Source organism: Marmota flaviventris, chromosome 5, assembly GCF_047511675.1.
Source record: "Marmota flaviventris isolate mMarFla1 chromosome 5, mMarFla1.hap1, whole genome shotgun sequence".
NCBI classification, from domain to species: domain Eukaryota; kingdom Metazoa; phylum Chordata; class Mammalia; order Rodentia; family Sciuridae; genus Marmota; species Marmota flaviventris.
The window spans coordinates 86,075,262-86,094,716 of NC_092502.1; the positions used below are offsets into that span (position 1 = coordinate 86,075,262).

Genomic DNA, 19,455 nt, shown 5'->3' on the forward strand with positions numbered 1-19,455 from the left:
GACTAATACATGCTCTTTAGAAAAATTTTGAATAATGAAATAACTAAAGGAAAAAATTAATTCACTGGACTAAGAATAATATAAACTAACAATTGAGTAAAAAAATGGGTCTAATCTATGAGAGTTTCCATTAAAGCTTTGTTAGCTTACCCTGAAAGAAGAGTAATTCTCTTCATTCTTTTCAAAGAGAAGATAAAATTTAGGTTCTGAATATCTAAGAAATGCCAATAAGGTAAGCAAAAAGCTTATTATTTAATCTCAATGCCTTTACATTTAAAGTAACAAAATGACATAAAATAGCTCACAGGGACATATCTGAAAATGATCAGATTGTCCATTCTTTAAAATTGCAAAAGTTATTATAGCCACTTAAAATATATAATCAATAACCTTCATGTCAGAATATTTCTTAACTTGCATCCATCCTACACTTTCAAACTGCAATGACAAAGTGTTTGGGAAATGGGATACTGTCTTTGCCTGCAATTACTAATAAAATAGTCCTATTTTTGGAGCACTTATTATATGCTACCTGAAATAAAAATTGCATAAGTTGAAATATTATTTTTAGAACATTATCAAGAAGGTAATGCTATTATCACTATTTGATGGACTTGGAAACTGGGCCTCAGGAATGTTAAGTAATTTGACTAAAGTCACACTGTTCATAATAATAGAACTGTTATAAATTTACTTACTCATTTTAAAATTCATTGAGTATGTAGTCTAAGCCAGGCAATGTGGTAAATACAAGAATTCAGTGGTTAAATATATTACAAAGTTCATGCTATCATGACACATACTACAATGGTAGAGACTGATAATAAATATGTTAAAAAGCAATGCAGTCAAATAAAGAAAGAACAAATATTAATTTCAGTCCATTCAAAGCTATCCCCCAAAATACATAATGTTAAAAACTGAAGAAAATACTGAAAGGTTTACTGAGACTAAAATGATTTTCATATGATTGGGAGACAGGAAGAAGGCACATTCTGAGCTCAGTGGACAAGGAAGGGATATGAGGAAAGAACTAAAAAGTAACTAAATTACAAAGTCTAGGATTATTGCTGAAACCAACACAATGCTGCCACCTTATGTAAACCTGCTGGGGTGGAGCAGGACAGGCACTCCTGACTTCTTTCTCACTAGAGGAAGAAGCCAGCTGCCATGACACATGTGTTCTGAAAAACTGTGTTTTCCCTGATAAAAATTATGAATTTTTTTGCAGAATCTTGTTCAAGGGAGATGGTGATGAAAGGGAATGCAGGAGTGTGCTGGTGCTGAAACATCTGGCCACTCTTTAGGCCTCGCCATGATCTCTGACATGAATTTTGATGGGTGCCTCTTCAGTTACTTCCATCTTCCTTTCTGGTCCTCCCTAATCCATTCCCTCAAACTGTGTAGCCTAGTGCTGCTTCTTAAACAAAAATTTACTCCTGTACACTTTGGTTTGAATGGCTTCACGATTCTTTTGTTGTCTGTAATATCAAGTCCAGACCAACTTCATGGATTCCTGGAAGACTTCATCCTTGCCAATTTTCCATCTTCCAGCTGAATACTTCCCCTCCCTCCATCTAGTAGCACATTAATCCCTACACTCTATCCTTGCAGAGAAGACCAACAGCATTGGCACAGCCTGAAATCTTGTTAGATATGCAGAATGTGGGGCCCAATCCCAATATCATGTGGGGAATATGACTTTTAGGTAATTGACACTTTTATGATTTTACATTTTTTTATTGTTCAGGTTTACAGACTAGCTCTCTATTTACAATGATCGTTTTTGGACCTCTCAGACATCTTATATAATTTCATATCTAAAACTCTTTGACATACATTGTTAGATTTACTTCTAGGCATTGTGATATATTTGTTGCTTTTGAAAACAGAACTTCTTTAATCACACTTTATCATTAGCTGTTGTTACTATGCAGGATTATGAGTGATATTTTCAATATCGTTGAATCAGAATCTGTGTTTTATATAGGTCCTTGGTAAAAGTTTAGCTACTTTCTTTGAGGTTTAAGAAAGCCCAGTAGGGTTTTTAAAGCTGCCCAGGCAATTCTAATGGTCAACCAAGTTTGAAAAGAACTGCTGTAACTGTATTTGACTTTTATTTAATTGAACTCCTCTTGACTTCTCTTACATGAGGCTCTCTACTTCTGATGTTTCCTCTGTCTGAACCCACTCCGCTGTCTGGCTCCCTGCAGACTCCTTCACGCGGCTGAATCCATCCATCCTCCAGCTCGGGGCTTCTGCTGGGATTCCGTTCTTGACCTTGTGGATTATTTCAGGCTCACTATTGCTTGTTTTCCTCTACTCTGCCTTCCCTTTTACTTTAGTTAGCATCAGAAATTATTGAAATTATTATTTCTTATTTTTTCTATGAACTTTTAGAATATGAATTAAATAGAAAAGTAAATAAAATATTATACCCAAGACTCATGATTTAAAAAAAATTAAAAGTTCACTGCATTTCCTTCAATCATTTTGTTATGAAGGCAGGATACAGCAGAAATATCTTTTCCTTGCCCCATTCTTTTCTCCCCATCCTTTCACAAAGATTAACTACTATCCAGATATTGTTACATTAAGACTGTTACTTTTCCTGCAAGGGAAAGTGTAATGAAAGGGAATACAGAGGATTTACATAATGTTTACAGTTTGTCATTAGGAACTTGCTTTTTTAAATTTTTAGTCAATATAATTTTAGTGAGATTTATTCATGTTAACACACATCGGTTTGCTTCATTAACACTGTTCTATAGGAATTCATTGTATGAACGTACCACAGTTTGTTAATCCATTTTTTAATTTGTTTTAATTAGTTACAAATAACAGTAGAATGCATTTATACAGAATGCATTTATACACTTTGATATATCATACATAGATACGATGGGATATATTTTCTCATTTTTCTAAGTGTACATGTTGCAGAATCATATTGGTCATGCAGTCACATATATATGTATAGTAATAATGTCTATTTCAAGGGCATTTTCTACTATTTGTTATTACATGCAATTCTAAAATGAGACTCTTTGAACATTTTTTAATGTGTGTCCATGGGCACATATATCAGAATTTTTCTAGAGAAAACAAAAAAGCAGTTTCTGCTCTGTAGGCCTCTTGCATTTTCGACTATTGTTCTTCAAAAAGATTCTAGGAATCAAAATGCCAATAAGCAGCATATGAAAGTATTAAACCATGTTTTTGCTGCGTTTCAATTGCTGGACTTCATATTTATGCATATTTATGGATCTCAACTTATATGTCCTAATGGGACTGACTTATATTAACTTATTACCCATGAAATTGATCATATTTAATATGCTATGCACATTCAATTTTCTTCTTTGAGACTTGCCTGTTTATGTGCTTCACTCGTTTTCTATAGAGCTACTCTTTTTATTATCAATTTAATGTTTTTACTAACCAAATATTTGTGATTGGAGGTGTGATAATTTCTCCCTGTATGTGACTGATCTTTAAACGTACTTTTGTTTGTCATAGAGAAATTACAATTTTGATGTAACAAATTTATAGATTTTTTCTTTTGTAGATTCTAATTTTGTTTCGTATTAAAAATATTTTTGTAGGGCTGGGAATGTAGCTCAGTGGTAGACCACCTGCCTAGCTGGCATGAGGCTCAGGGTTCAATCACCAGTATCTCCACCAAAAAAAAAAAAGAAGAAAAAAAAAAAAAAAAAAAAAAAAAAAATATATATATATATATATATATATATATATATATATATATATATATATATATAATCTCAGTAATGTGAAGTAATAATATGTATTTTCTTATTAGTACTTTTCACATTTAGGTGTTGACTCAATTTGGAAATATTTGTGCATATTTTATGAGATAACAAATTTTCACTATCAATAATGGGTCCATTTAAATAATTACATTTATTGAATTATTCATCCTTTCCTTCTTTACATAGTGTTAGCCTTTGCCAAGTTTCCTGTGCAAATGTTCATATGTTTTCAGGAGTTTCTTTTTATTTCACTCGGTTACTCTCTATGCCTAGGTTAACATACCACTGTGCCAAGTAATATATGATACAAACTTATATGCCTGTAGGATTTATCTTAATTTTTTCTTCAAACTTCTCTTTTATACACCAACTCTTCTTCAAAATTATCTTCCAAGTTTGAATATTTTATGTTATTTCATATGGCTTTCAGATTAATTTCCATAATGAACTCTGTTAGGAATTTTTCTTTTAGAGAATTAATAACTTTCTCATAGATGTATTTTGTACAATATCATATAATGGCTTTCTATTAGTTTAGGTCATTTGCACCTTTCAGATCTATTTTATGTGATCTTATTTCTTGAGCACATTTTGTTTAGTATATTTCTAGGAATTATAAAATAATTGTCATTTTAAAAGTAGAATTGCTCTTTGTTGCAGTTTAGGGTAATGTGATGCTTCTCTAGAGAAATACGGTTGAAAATTTTCTGTTCATATAACCAAGTATCTGACTAGACTTTTTGTTTTTAATAATTGTCACTATGTTAAAATGATTATTTGTAAATAATGAAAATTTTATTTTTTTCTTTCATTTCTTATGACTTTTTAATCTTTGTGCTAACAAGGACCTGTAATACAATTTTGAATACATGGGATGATAGCAGGCACCTTTTTATATTGCTTACTTTAGAGATTGCTTCTGGATTTTATGATGAAATAGAAATTTATGTAGCATTTTAGTAGATCTCCTTAATACAGTAAAAAACCTCCACCTGTATCTAATTTTCTTAGATGTTTATAATTACAAGTGGAGATCAAATTTTATCCAATGTTTCTATTGCATTGATTGGAATAATCATATTATTTCCCCCTCAATCAGTCAATATGATTAGTTCCAGGTACAGGTTTTCTTCTCAAATTCCACACTTAATAATAAAATATATTAAATATTTGAGAAATGTTCAAATTGTAATAACTTATCATCTTTGCATCACATTTTTTTTATTTATAGAGAACTGTCTTATAGGCATCTCTTAAGCCTGACTTTCCATTCCTTTCCTCTACCTCTTCCTCAGTCCTGAATTTGTCCTGTATTGAGTACCAGTGTATATTTTTTAACTTCATGTATATACACCCATAATCTATATATTCACTTGCATAAAATATGTACTTTTGTTCTTTTCCTACATGCCTTTCCCTCTTATATCATATTTTTTGAAATCTATCCCTGTTTATAAATCTCTCTTATTTTCTTACTTCTGTTGTTTTGTATTATTCCCATATGTGCTTAAGCCAATCTTTATTCCTTTACTGAATAGATTATTTCTATTTTTCTTCTAGTGTAAGTAGTACTGCAATAAATATGTATCTTGGCATAAGCCTCTTTGTTCACATGTATAATGTTCTTTCCAAGAGCTTATTCCTGGACACAGAATCTATGTGTCATAGAATATAGGTGTCTTCCATTTTAACAACTACTGACTTTATGTTGTTTAAAGTGACTATACACTTTTCAATGCTACCTCCATTTGATAAGACTTCCATTTCATCATGTTGATGTTGGTGCCTCTTGTTAGCTCTAAGTTTTGCCCAATAGCTATGAAATATTATCTATTCTAATTTGTATATTTCTGTTCTTGTGTGTAATATTATGATACGCAACTTTGGAGTTTTGCCCATGGTTCCTTGCTCATAACTCTCTCCTCCAGACAGGCGACAGTCATTCTGCCTTGGAGTGGCCACAAAGAAAATCTCTGGTATAGCCTTGTTCTACAGTATGTTCATAGTTCAAATTTCCAGAGGTCTCCTCCCCATATGGGTGAAGAAGGAATGCAGAAGAATCTAAATAGACAGACCTTGCTGTATTTCCCCACCCAGTCTACTAACAATCATACTTATGCAATGACTTTTTCATAAAAATCAAAAAGGACAGGGTTTTATGGGCAGATAAATATGGAGGCTTACAAGGAAAGAGCAAGAACTCATCCCACGTTGTGGGGCTAAGCACCCTAACTCTCTAGGGACAGAAGTTTCAACACACAAGATCCTTCCAGACCCCATCTCACACATCTCTTCATCTTTCTGCTTATTTATATGCACATTTTCAAATATCCTTTGTAACAACAGGCAAAAGTTACTATAGTGTTTTTTTCAAGTTTCATTAGCTATTACAGCAAATTTATTAAACCTGAGGAGACAGTTGGGGGAATCCCAGTTTGTGGCTGATTGGTCAGATGTCCTAGAAGCTATGACTTGTGACTGGGTCGGCAGTGACAGTCTTATGGGATGGAGCTCTGAGCTTGTGAGATCTGGTCAACAGTGTCAGAACTAAATTAAATTACAGGCCACCCAGCTTGTGTCCACGACTGCAGAATCATTTACTTGCTTGCTGGTAGAGAGGCATCCCCACACCTTTTGAGGATACAAGTCCTCCTGTGTTTACTGTGGTGAGAAAGCAGAGGAAAAGGATGCTGTTAGTTTTCCCAGACTGTGTGACACTGGTAATGAGATTTTTGTACTACAATTGCATGGGAAGAATGACTTTTGTTTTAAATGTAAGAAGAGAGTTTGGCTTTCTCTCTACCCAATTAGAGACAGACATGTTTTTAAAAAATGTCCCCTTGTGAGTGTTTGTCCAATTTCTAATTTACACTTATTCTGAGGGTGTTGACTTTTAGAGATACAGCTTTACCCCTGTCTTCTCTGGGCTCCCTGTAATGCCTTTCTCCAGTCTGCTTACCCATTGAGTTCAAGAACATTAATCCCAAAGTCAGCAAGGTCCAGCAGAAGCATCCACGTATGAGGAAAGAGAACTGTGGCTTTTTCAGTTTCCACTTTCACTCTGATTTGGGTCTCTAAGTATTTAATTTATGGTCATCTCCATTAAATTCAAAATTTGGAATGTTAAAAAATATCCAGCATTAAAAGTCTTTTCAGTGGGCAGACTAACCACACTATCAGGAACAGGTCTAAATATTATCTGCCTTTCTTGATACACTTATAATCCCTCATGGGAAAGTCTCCCTTTCATCAGTATTTCTATCTCCCAACACTGCTCATGGTGTAGAACAAATGATGAACAAACATTTGTTTAAAAAAAATTAACAAATGTGAAAATGTAGCATACAGATTAATGAAATCTCATATTATTGGAAACAAGATATTTGACAAACTTTATCTGAAACAAAACAGTTTCCAGTAGAAAATTGATAGGCTTTATATCAATAATTTCTATTGCTTCATTACTAATTAATTTGGTTTGCATGGGAAACTCAGAGTGACTTGGAATAAGCAACCATTTTTAAAGTAGATAAGGAATTAAGTTGTACTTCTATTTCTTATATTTGTAATCATGGCTGTTTGCCTGATATCTGAGTCCCTTTTTCTTAATTTTTAAAACTTGAATCTCAAGATGTTGCAATATCATATTAAAGAATAAACACTAAAATAACAGATGAATTTTACAAATACATATATATGTACATAGAGAGATAAAGAGAGAGCGAGCACTGTCAGTATTTCAAAAGAAGCAGTTTGTGATCAGAATTTCACAACTTGCATTAAGCTCATTTCTGCCATAAATATCACAAGAAAATTAGATTTCTAAATGTTGTTTTTCCCTTAGTAAATCATGAGCGATTACCATCATTTCTTTTGTGGAAACACCATATTATTTTCATTGATTTTTCATTTAAAGTTATTTTCAAAGTACAGATATGAGAGTTTGCCATTTTGTAACTCTGATAGAATTTCTATTTAGGCCAAATTAACTCAATGGGAAATAATAGTTTCTGAATGTAAGTGATTTGTCTTTTCCTCCGAATAAGAATGACAAGAAATTGATTCTTAATTTATGGCAAGAAAAATCATGGAACATACACTTGCTACCATTCTTCTCAAGGAAATAGATAAATTGGTAGAAACATCAATTACTGAATAGAGAAAAGATTTACTTAAAATCCTACTACATTTTAACTGACTATGATATCAAAAGATTCCTGGGAGAAATTTTCTTCCTTTTCAGTAGAGAGACAGAGATCCTGGAATAAGAAAAAAAAAAAAATGTAAGCAAATAATGAGGGAAATACCAAAGAGAAATACCAATACACACACTGGAAATTAAGAAGCCCACAGACTGGGGTTTTAGTCTAAGTGTGAATATTATCTGAAAGGGCATAATAGAGATAGGGCATTTCAGATTATACTCAATAGGTTGAGTAATTTTTTTTCCACATAAGGTTATCATGGGAAGGAGAGCTACTCACAGGAAGAAATGGCTTTGGTGGAAAGGAAGAAAAAAGTAAAAAAAAAAAATGTGTTTTGACTGTATTATGATAATCATGCTTTGAAGGGTAGGAAGCCAGTAATGCTGCAGTGAAGACCAAGTAGAAAGCAAGGCTGAGGTCATAGGGTAGAGATAAAGAAGGGACACCTTTGTTTTTTTTTTTAATTGGGAACTAATAAAACATCTGTTAAATTTTATACAATTTATTTTGGCTACTGTCAGGAGTATAGTTTAAACGGAGCACAGTAAGCTAGGGAGAGCATAAAGTTCTCTTTGGGGACAGCAGCATGGGAGGCTTACAGAGTAGAAAAGAGACAGGATGGAAGTTGTCAACAGACTGACTTTCAAGGTGAGAGAGGAGGAGGTGCCAAGATAGTTACAAGGTTTCCAAAGAGAAGGGTGATGACAGGCAAATAGAACTGGGGCATTCCAGAAGGGCAGCTGCCATGGGCAAGGAGCTCAGGTGTTGTTTTGATGAGAGTACAGAGAAACTGAAATGCCAGGAAGTGTAGAGGTTGTTACTAGGGTCAAGTGTTACTCATCTGAATCATCCCTGGTTTACCAGCTTCATTTTGCATAGGGAGGATAGAAAACTCCAGAAAAACAGTTCTGAGTACCCTTAGCCCTGAGCCACAAGATCTGCACCAAGTCTAAGTGACCAGGAGCCCTGCTGAGGGACCAAGTTAGATGGAATCAGCTCAGAGGAAAGCAGGGAGACCGCATACTGAGCACACGGCCAGACAAGCGAAAATGCCCATCCTGCTCAGCCTCTCAGTCCTGATTTTTATATTATCCCAAGATATTTCAATAATTTTGAGAATGCTATCCCTGCCTATGCTTGCATTCAGATGGAGCCATAAGAAACAAGTGTTTAACAGAAGAAATATGAAACATTTTAAACTGATTATTTACAGGCTTGTTCTTCCCAACCAAACACTGTGTTTTAAATAGGGGTGGTGATGGAGTTATTACTTTTCAGAGGATAAGATGTGTTATTATAGTTATAATGCTATAAAAAAAGCAATTAAAAATAGTGAAAAACTTGGAGCTGGGTTATATCACTCACTTGGTAGAGTGCTTGCCTCACATGCACAAGGCCCTGGGTTCAATCCTTAGCACCACCACAAAATAAATAAATAAATAAATAAATAAATAAATAAATAAATAAATAAATAAATAAATAAAAATAAAAATAGTGAAAAACTCTGGACTATCTAAGAAGCCCTTGTGGAGAATATATGCATTCATAATACATACATGCATGTTTTCCTCACAGTCAGTCCAGGTAAGGTTGAATTACTCTAACAGTGATTTACAAAGTGGAAATATGTTGAATCTCATTACATTAACTGCAGGTGGTAAAAATGCACTCTTCATGGATTGCTGCTTACTTCTAAGATAATTGAAAATGTAACAACATACCCTAATAATTTAATTTATTCCCTTAAAGCATACCCACTATTGGTTCACTTAGAGAAAATCAAGGATATAAAAAAAAGATTCTTCTTCCTAAACAGCCACGTTTTCAGCATTCACTGAGAAGTTCTCAGCATTCACTAAGAAAGTCTTCCTGTCATAAGTACTTCATCTTTCCCAGAGTTAAAAGCTATTTTATTCTGTAGATAATTAAAACAGTTTTCACTGAATTTACCCATTTTTCTTTTCATTATTCTTTCATATATATCTTTTTTAAGATCTGCTAAAATTTTATATTATATTGTAGCCCTTTCATCAGTCAAAGGCACATAGAAGCCAGATGCAATATTGCATATCTGTAATCCCACTGCCTTGTGAGGGTGAGGCAGGAGGGTTGCAAATTCAAGGCTAGCCTCAGCAACTTAGTGAGTTTTTGTCTTAAAATAAAAATAAAAAGAACTAGGTAACTCTTTGATAAAGTGTACATCTTGGGTTCAATATCTCAGTACAAAAAAAAGTGAATAGAATTATAGAGGGAATCAGTATTTAAAAATTGCCATGCCTATAACTTGAGACCCTATTATTCAAGTGGTCAGTGACACCTGGTAATGTTATTGGGCAAGTATATTTTCGGCCATAGAAAGGTTTCTGTGAAATAGAATTTAAAGGTTTAAGACAGAGAATATCAAGACGAGTATGTCCTTTTCAATAGCAATTCTGTAATTTTATTAAGGATATACTCAGGAATTTATTGTGATTATTGCCTTAGATAAAAATGACTTCCCCTTCTTCCACCTTCAACATCATGGCATACCAGTTGAAGATAAGACAATCAGGTTATATACACACACAGAAATTATTTCAGAAATAACAATAGATACCCTGCAGAATACACTGGAAGAATCAACTCTAATTGGCAATAGAATTGATAAAGACTATATAGTTAAACTTTAAGAATCATTGGATAGGAAGTGGGCAGTGATGGTGTAGGGGTTTCTTCTTCTAGAGGGGCGTGAGAAAGAATTACTCATGTTGTCACTGATCAAAAAGGTGATCAGCACCATGAAAGCCCCAGGGTTCATTGGTTCCAACACTCAAGCAGTGTTAGTCAGCAGGACCATTTACATCTCAGGACAGAAAGGCCTGGACACTTCTAGTGGACAGGGTGTCCCAGGAGGAGTGACAACAGAAGCTAAACAAGATCTTACAAGCATAAGTGAAATTCTGTAAGCTACAAAGGCTCTGACTTCACCAACGTGGTCAGTTGTTTTTGCTGGCTCACATAAATGAATGACTTTAATACCATCAATGAAAACTGCAAGCAGTATTTCAAGAGTAATTTTCCTGCTAGGTCTGCTTAGTAGGTTGCTTGCTTTACCCAAAAGAGGCCGTGTTGAAATTGAAGCAGTAGTTGTCCAAGGAGCTCTCAGTACAGCATGAGTGTAAGTGAACACAGTGTTGCTTTCATCCCATCTTTAATATCTCAAGTTTTACAACCAATGCTGGAAAGTATATTTGTGAGTAGAATATCTAAAGATGTCATGGAAATCCCATATCATAGAGGAATTTGAGTTAAATATTAGAAAATGAATTTAGTTCTAATGCTATAAGTTACACTTAGGCACACTCACATAGCTGAATTTGGGATAAGAGATACTCATAGTAACTCAAATAAATAAAAAAGATAGGAAAAGGAATTAGAGGTGTAGCTTGTAAGTACGTCATCTTTCCCAGGTACTTGTCTAGCATGCATAAGGCCTTGGGTTCAATTCCCAGCACTGAAAAAAAAAAAAAACCGTACATGAAAGATGTTAGTAAAGAGCAAATCCAAGTCAATTAAGCCCTATTAATTTAACAATGTGAAATATTTAGTTTCCATGTTAGATATGTGATTCTTCTTCTATACAAGTAAAATAAATACTCAAACTTGAATGATAGAGATAAAGGAGAAGAGAATGGATTAAATTTTACATAGATAATATTTTTTTAAGTGAAAATAAAACAGATATGCAGATTTTCAGTAAATAACTAAGACAAACTTTGAATAAAGCGCATAAATAAAGCAAGGGAATAAGAATTCTAATGTATAGCTATGCACTGTTCCACATTGATTTTTGGTGGCCAAAGATACCCCAAATAACAGTAATACATAGAACACATGATAGTCAGAGAATAGGAATCCAGGTAAAAATGAAGAAAAGGAACCTTGGCCACATCATGGCTCCTCTAAAAGACCTTGCAATTGACATCAGAATATCTGTGTCATGGTCATTCTGGGAAGATCTATCTATGATAGTTGAATATCAAAATGTGGTACAATGTGGTACGATCTCCTCACTGTAAGGGTGAGTCATGCCAAATTAATTCCTTACTTCTTCTAATAAAATCTCAATTTGAAAAAAAAAAAAAAAAGAAAGAAAGGAAAATTCATGCCATGTCATATATAACTAAACTGGGTGTTCCCATTAGTCCACTGTAGTCAAGATTTTTATGCTGAGATAGATAACACTGGGAACATTTATATCTTACACAGAACATTCTGTGTGTTTTAACAAGGCATAATTCCTTCTAAAAACAGCAAACTTATTTCAAGTATAGATTACAGAAAAGTCTAGGTCTATGACACTCAAATATTAATTTGTAAAATTAGAGACTGACATTTCTTGTTTTAAAAAGAAGAACACTCAAAATTACTTAAATTCTATTTAAAAAACTAAGATTATATAAATAGCTCAAGGATTAAAAATAAAGGCTGAATATATATTTTTATTTCCTTTAATCAGTATTGATCATTTTGCTGTTGACTCATTTAATGCTTCATATCTTCAAATGTTTTATTGTGTTTCTTTCTTCATTAGATAATCTTTCATAGTTCCTTTTGAAAAAAATCGGGATACATTTTGACATAATCATACAAGCATGGAACATAATTTGCTCCATTTCAGTCCCCATACTTTCTCTATCCTTCTTCTCTCCCTCCTCCTGTTCCCCTTCCTCTCCTCTACTGGTCTTTCTTCTATTTATTTTTTTTAAATTGGTGCTGTAGAGGTAAACATAAATGTGGAATTCACTGTGGTATATTCATATATGTGCATAGCATAATTTGGTCAGCTTTATTTTGCTGTTCCTTTCTTTAATCATCTCTCCCAACATGTATTAACTTTCTATTGGCAATGGTTTAGTATCATTCAAATATCTCTTGGCTATTCAGACTGAGCCTGGATGCTTTATCCACTTATAAGTTTCTGCTTGCCAGCTCATCCAATTGGTTACCCAAAATCTAAAATTTTTTTTTAATTATTATTTTGGGGTATTAATATCAAGTCTATATAAATCTATTGGATATAAACTCATACTCCACATCCTCCCTCAGGGAAAAAATATAATCACATTTCCCCCCAACCATCTCCAAGATAAAACTTAGGAAGCATTGATTCGTTCTTTCAACAAATGTTTATTGAGGTTCTTAAACTTCTCAAATTAAAAATTATACAAAGATGACTGAAATAGCACACTTGACTTCAAGGAGATTATAACTGAAGATAAAAAATTTTGTTTAGCATAAACTTTAAACACTGTGTTTTATGAAGCTGGGTATTATGGGACATTTTTGCTTAATCTAGATAATGTTAGCAAACTTGATTAAAATAAGTGGTGAAGTTTACATGGGCATCAAGTGTCGGCCAGATCTCTGAAGACCTGAATGAATTCTATTAAATGAGAAAATAAATGAGAAATTCTGATGTATTTTAGATGAGGCAATTCACGCTGCAAGAGAGAAATTTCACAATACACCCTACTAAGGAAGTCATAGAGAATGCTTTCCTTGTTACAATAGGAATGGGGCAAGCATGCATGATGGTTCCAAAAACAGTGATTGTCAGTTAGCCTGGGAAAGAGCTAACACTTCCTAGAGAGCTCTTTTGGGTTCTTTGCTTTCAAACTAAACTAAGTAAATTTATCAAGGGCAAAACCTTTCTAAAATATTATCACTTCTGTAAGCTGAGTAAGAGGCACAGTCTTGAGAAGATAAAAAATAATTTGCCTAATTTCTGCATTATGCAATCTCCTCTCTGAAAGTCATTTAAAAAAAATAATAATGACTTTTCTCACCAGATTATTTTGTCAAGTTCAGCCCATTTCCCATGAAAACTTGAAACAGATAGCATATTCTGAGCTATTAGGAGAAAATAAAACAAAACAAAACAGAAAATAGACATTTCCCTAGACAACTGCCAATCCAAGAGCTCTTGGATTAGCTATAGATGTCTCTCTGCAGTGAAAACACTCTTTTGGGGAGCTAATAAAACTAGGAAATGAAATGTAAATGGGGAAAACCGCCTTATTTGAACAACAAAGCTTTTGGTTTATTGTTGACAAAAAATAGATTAAAGTGTCTGAAATTCTATAATCTTCCTGGCTAGATTTGGACCAGAAAGAAAGCTCCAATTAAAATTAAATTACTATAACTGATTGAGAAAAGATAAGAGATACAAACAACATTATTATTAAATATTTTAAAATTTCAACTTATCTAGTACCTGCTCATTTTAGATTATGTTCACTTTATTTATCTCTTTGTTTTATAAATACATGTAAAATTGATACATGTTTTATATAGCAGTTTTGATAATTTATGGAGAGATACTTTGTTTTTCAGTAAATACATATCAATGTTTTATCTTTTGAAATTAAACAACTGCTATTTTTTGGGAGAAGTTTTATCTCAGAAGAAGACTCAATGGGCACCCAATGTTTTTAGCTCATTTCCAGAGCTATGATACTGCTATTATAATGCATTATTTAAAAACATGTTAAGTATTTGACATAAAACGGAGTAACTTTATGCCAAATGTTCATGAAAAAATTGTGTTTTCTTAGGCTAGAAATAGATTTACTAAGCCTCATCAGCATAATGCTACACTTAAAAATAAAAGTTGTATAATTTTGTCTGTGATCTCAGTTGATCTCTTTATAAAGGATTAAATGAACAATTATAAAAATAATGCAAAAGAGAACTTCCAATAATTTAAAATTATTTGTAAATTAATTTTAACTGAAGTAAAAGGAAAAGGGAAATAGGAAAATTTAATATATATATATATATATATATATATATATATATATATATATATATATATATGTCAATACATTATATACATAGATATAGATGTATATGGGCATGCTTATGAATGAATTTGTGTGTAAAGTTAAAATAAAGAATTGAGAGACAGGATTTTTTGTGTGAAATTAAAGAACACATGTTCACACATAAAAATAATACTAGTGAATCATGGATTCTTTGAATCATTTTGTTTCAAATGCAAATATATGTTTTAAATGCAATTTCATAGTGAGGTTAAATCAAGTTATCTTGGGTCCTACATATATATTGATTCACTCAACAAACATACTAAGCCCTATGTCAGCTAGACATTCTGAAGTATAGGGTATGTGATTTATATAAAGTAAAAAAAAAGTATTTTTATTTTTATTGCCATAATTATTTCCAACCATTGCTTTTATAAGCACAGTAACTTCTCTCCATGGTTGGTGTGTATAACATACCCTATTTTTCTCATGTTATAAACCAACTCAGGAACAGATTCCTTATGAAAACCATGACCTCTCCACTTTTTCAGTTCTCTGCTCATCCTTGCTACACAAAATACTTGGCTTCTTGGTTTATCTTTTATTCTGGGATTAAGATGTCTTTAGACATACAGAAAATGACAATAAGGATGGGGGACATTTTATTAAAATGGAGGGCTGTGGGAAAGGAAGAATGAATCAGTAGGGTACTCTCTCATTGTACCCACCTGTGCATGAGACTGGCCTGTGGAGGAGACTGGGATTCTAAGGGAAGTTTGACAGCAGTTCAGCCATCTATAGGGGTCACAGCCCTAGGCAATTGAAGGATCTGTGTATGGGTAGCACTAGGCCCCTTAGTAAAAAGGCACTTGCCCAACCAATTCCCAAAGTCTGTCTGTGGCATCTGTGCAAATGAAACTTTCTGGCCTAGGCTTTAGGACAAGAACTACTAGCTCTTGGGAGTAAATTAAATTTTGTGAGTAAATTACTACAATAAAAGTATACATATGGGCACTGTAAAAAAGAAAAATAGGGATTTTAGTAACTGGAATTCTTTGGAGTTTAGAGTCTCTGGTTTTGAAATTTGCCACAATATTGCAAAGCAAACAGCATAGACTTAGAAATAAAAACTTAATTTAAAAGTTGTCACATTTAATAGAAAAAAATACTAAATACATATAAAGCTTCAAAAGACTTTCAGAAGATTAATTTTTTTAATAATTGAACATACACTTATGGAATGTATTACCAGGCATTTTGAATTTTACAGAAACAGTGAAGACATTGAGTTTCTTCAACAACCTTCACAAGTCACAGAAGTCAGAGGAAACATTATAATATCATCATATTAATTTATATCCAAAATATTAATTTAGACTTACATGCAACATGTGTGTATGAAGAGGTAATCTTTTTAGAAAATGAATGTTCTTGAGACTAATATAATTATAAAGAACCTATTTTGATTAGTATTAGTGGAATTCCTATAGTTGAGCTTTAAAACTCAAAGCCAAACGAGACACATTTCTACAATGATGAATCACACACTGTCATGTTGAAAATGTGAAGATTAAGAGAAGTTCAATGGCTTGGATCTCACAGAGAGCTCTGATTCTCAAAGCCCATTCTCACACCTTAAGAAAGTTTCATTTCCTATGGTAGGATGAGAGTGGTTTTCATTCTATACTAGTGTGATTAGTTCTGGAAGTCCCTTAGACAAACTGGTGATATTGATTTGTTGAATAAAAATGCATTTATAAACTGTGGAACGAACCTAGATGCCCTTCAATAGATGAATGGATAAAAAAAAAATATGGCATGTATATACAATGGAATATTACTCAGCAATAAAAGAGAATAAAATCATGGCATTTGCAGGTAAATAGATGGAGTTAGAGAAGATAATTAAGTGAAATTAGCCAATCCCAAAAAAACAAATGCCAAATGTCTTCCTTGATATAAAGAGGCTGATTCATAGTGGGATAGGGAGGGGGAGCTTGGGAAGAATAGATAAACTCTGGATAGGGCAGAGATGTTGGAAGGGAAGGGAGGGGACATGGGGTTATTAATGATGGTGGAATGTGGTGATCATTATTATCCAAAGTACAGGTATGAAGACACGAATTGGTGTGAATATACTGTGTATACAACCAGAGATATGAAAAATTATGCTCTATATGTGTAATAAGAATTGTAATGTATTCCGCTGTCATATATAAATTTTAAAAAAAGATGGAAAACACCCTTCAGCCCTTATGTTATTATTACTTAGAAGTTTTCTTCTTAAAAGAAACATATTAAATTTATTGACTAACTTCCTTAAAAAAAAAAAAAGGCAAATGTGCTTTGAAAGCCATACTTTAGGCGGTAGGGATAGTGATGGAGGGCAGGCACAGAAATCTATGGGAGAGCTGAATGTGGGAGGGGTAAGCAGGTTAGGAAGAGTTGGGATAAATAAGGAGAGAAGGGAGGGAGATAAGGTGAGTATAAGGGCGGGGAGTGGGGAGGGAAGAGATGGGAGGAGAAGCCGAGGTGAGACTTGAGGGATGGGAGGTTCTAGAGAGTGAAGAAAAGTAGTGAGGTGAGTAAGGCTTAGGAGGAAAGGAAGGAGGATGGAAGGAGAGACAAGCTGCACATGAGATCATTAGATTGTTCATTATAAAGAAATATTGATAACAAGAATGGCAAAGCACCAAGACAAGGTATATCTTTACAAGTTCTTGGTCCAAATTTCAAACACAAATTAATATGTTTCTATAGTTTGTATTAGATGCAAAAAGATCAAAGAAGATTTTTGTTTTAAATTCAAAAGGAACCCTTATCCCTTACTATAGGTATTGTTATATATGAACATAAAAAAGAAGTTTAACAAATTAATAAATGAATGAAATGGAAAATTCAGAGTGATTGTGTTCACCTGGGTTTCAATTTTAATACCAATCTAAACAATGGATATTAAGCCAAGTATTCCTATGTAATTCTCTGAATAATTTATGGTCAATAAATAATGGCCCAAATCTCATTTCATTCTATGTCACTTACTAATTATATGTAATCAATATTATAGTGTGTAATTATTTAAAATCAATAGACGATATATATATTTTTATATATGAAAGTTTATGCTTTATTCTAATGCAATAAAATTCATCAAACATCATTTTTAGGATTCAGAAACCTCAGAAGTATAATAAACATATTCTTTACAATATTGAATGTAGAGATTTTAAAAACTAATAAAGAATTCTCTCTTTAGGGCAGTTGTATTTCTTCCTACTGCTATTCACAAATGTTTAGATACTTTTCACATTCTTCATAAAGATGGTACACCAAACAGAGATTCAGCTTCCATGTGTGGGTATGACTACATAAGTTGAATCATCACTGCCTATAATCACTTTTATACCTGGGATCACTTATTTATATCCTGCATCCTAAAGCAAACACACATATGAAGAAATGTAGACTTAATTTTTGTCACAGCCAGATGCAAAAAGTGGAGCAAGACTTGGGTTCGAGAGGTTTGTTGCCCCAGGAGAGGTCTTCTGTCAACAAATCAAGTAGGTACTAGTAAGGATTTAGGACTAAGGCTTAGGCCCATGGAGGAATAAGGGACACTTGCAGGAAAAGTTGCTGGAGGGCTGAAGATGATCAACTCCAGATGATAAATGGTAAATGTAGGCATTAAGTACATTTCTAAGAAGCATTTGGCCACATAAAGGGTAAAATCTCGAGCAAAAATGTAGCCACAGAGGCTAACACGATAGAAATCGGGTATCCTAAGGAGTAAGAAAGCCAAAGAAAGTGATAATGAGAGAAGCACGGACACACGCATGGTAGAGATTTAGTGCTTATCGATGCTTCCCAGGTGGGTAACATGGGCAAGCCACATGTTCTCACTTTCAGATTCATCATCTATTAAATGGGGTTAAAAACCCACAGTGTTATTGGAAGAATTGAATGTAGCAACATTTGTGAAGTTCCTTTGCAAGCAAATAAATTATGTACATCTGACTTTCATTTTTAGGTAAATTTCTTCATGAATGTTAATGAATTTATAGCTAATTAATTAATAACTAAAACTGTTGTCCTTCTGAGAGAGGGGCATCTTGTTAACTTTTCATAAACTAAGTTTTTATTTTGAGATAGACATGGATTTCTGTGAAGCTGTAAGAAATAATGCAGAGAAATCCCATGTACTCTTTACCCACTTTCTCCCAAAGGGCAAAGCTTTCAAAACTATAGTTCAATATGAATATTTTTGAATTGATATATGCAAGAAACAGAATGGTTCCTTACCCACAACACCAATCCCTGCCTTTCCTAACTTCTGTTTTAAATTTCTGTAATTTGTCATTTGAAGAAAGTTATTAAATGGAATCTTGAGATTGGTGTTTACCCTAGCCTGACTCTGGAGATTTATCCCCATTGTTGCAGGTACCAAAAGCTTGCTACTTCACTACAGGATAAGAATCCTTGGTATGGATATTGTTGATTCATATATTGACATATATCTAGGTGGTTTCCAGTTTGGGGTCCTTATCAATACCTTTATTGGTACCTTATTTACTTTACCAATAAAGGTATTGTAAGAATATTATGTGAACAAAATTTTCATTTACATGGAATTGTGTCCTGAGAATGCAATGGCTGGACCATATGACAGTTGTA

At 33.3% G+C, this 19,455-nt stretch overlaps 1 pseudogene; it reads left to right on the forward strand.

The window, feature by feature from the left end:
• Positions 1-10,722: 10,722 nt before the first annotated feature.
• LOC114086292 (2-iminobutanoate/2-iminopropanoate deaminase pseudogene) lies at positions 10,723-11,133 on the forward strand (annotated as a pseudogene).
• The last annotated feature ends 8,322 nt before the right edge of the window (positions 11,134-19,455 follow it).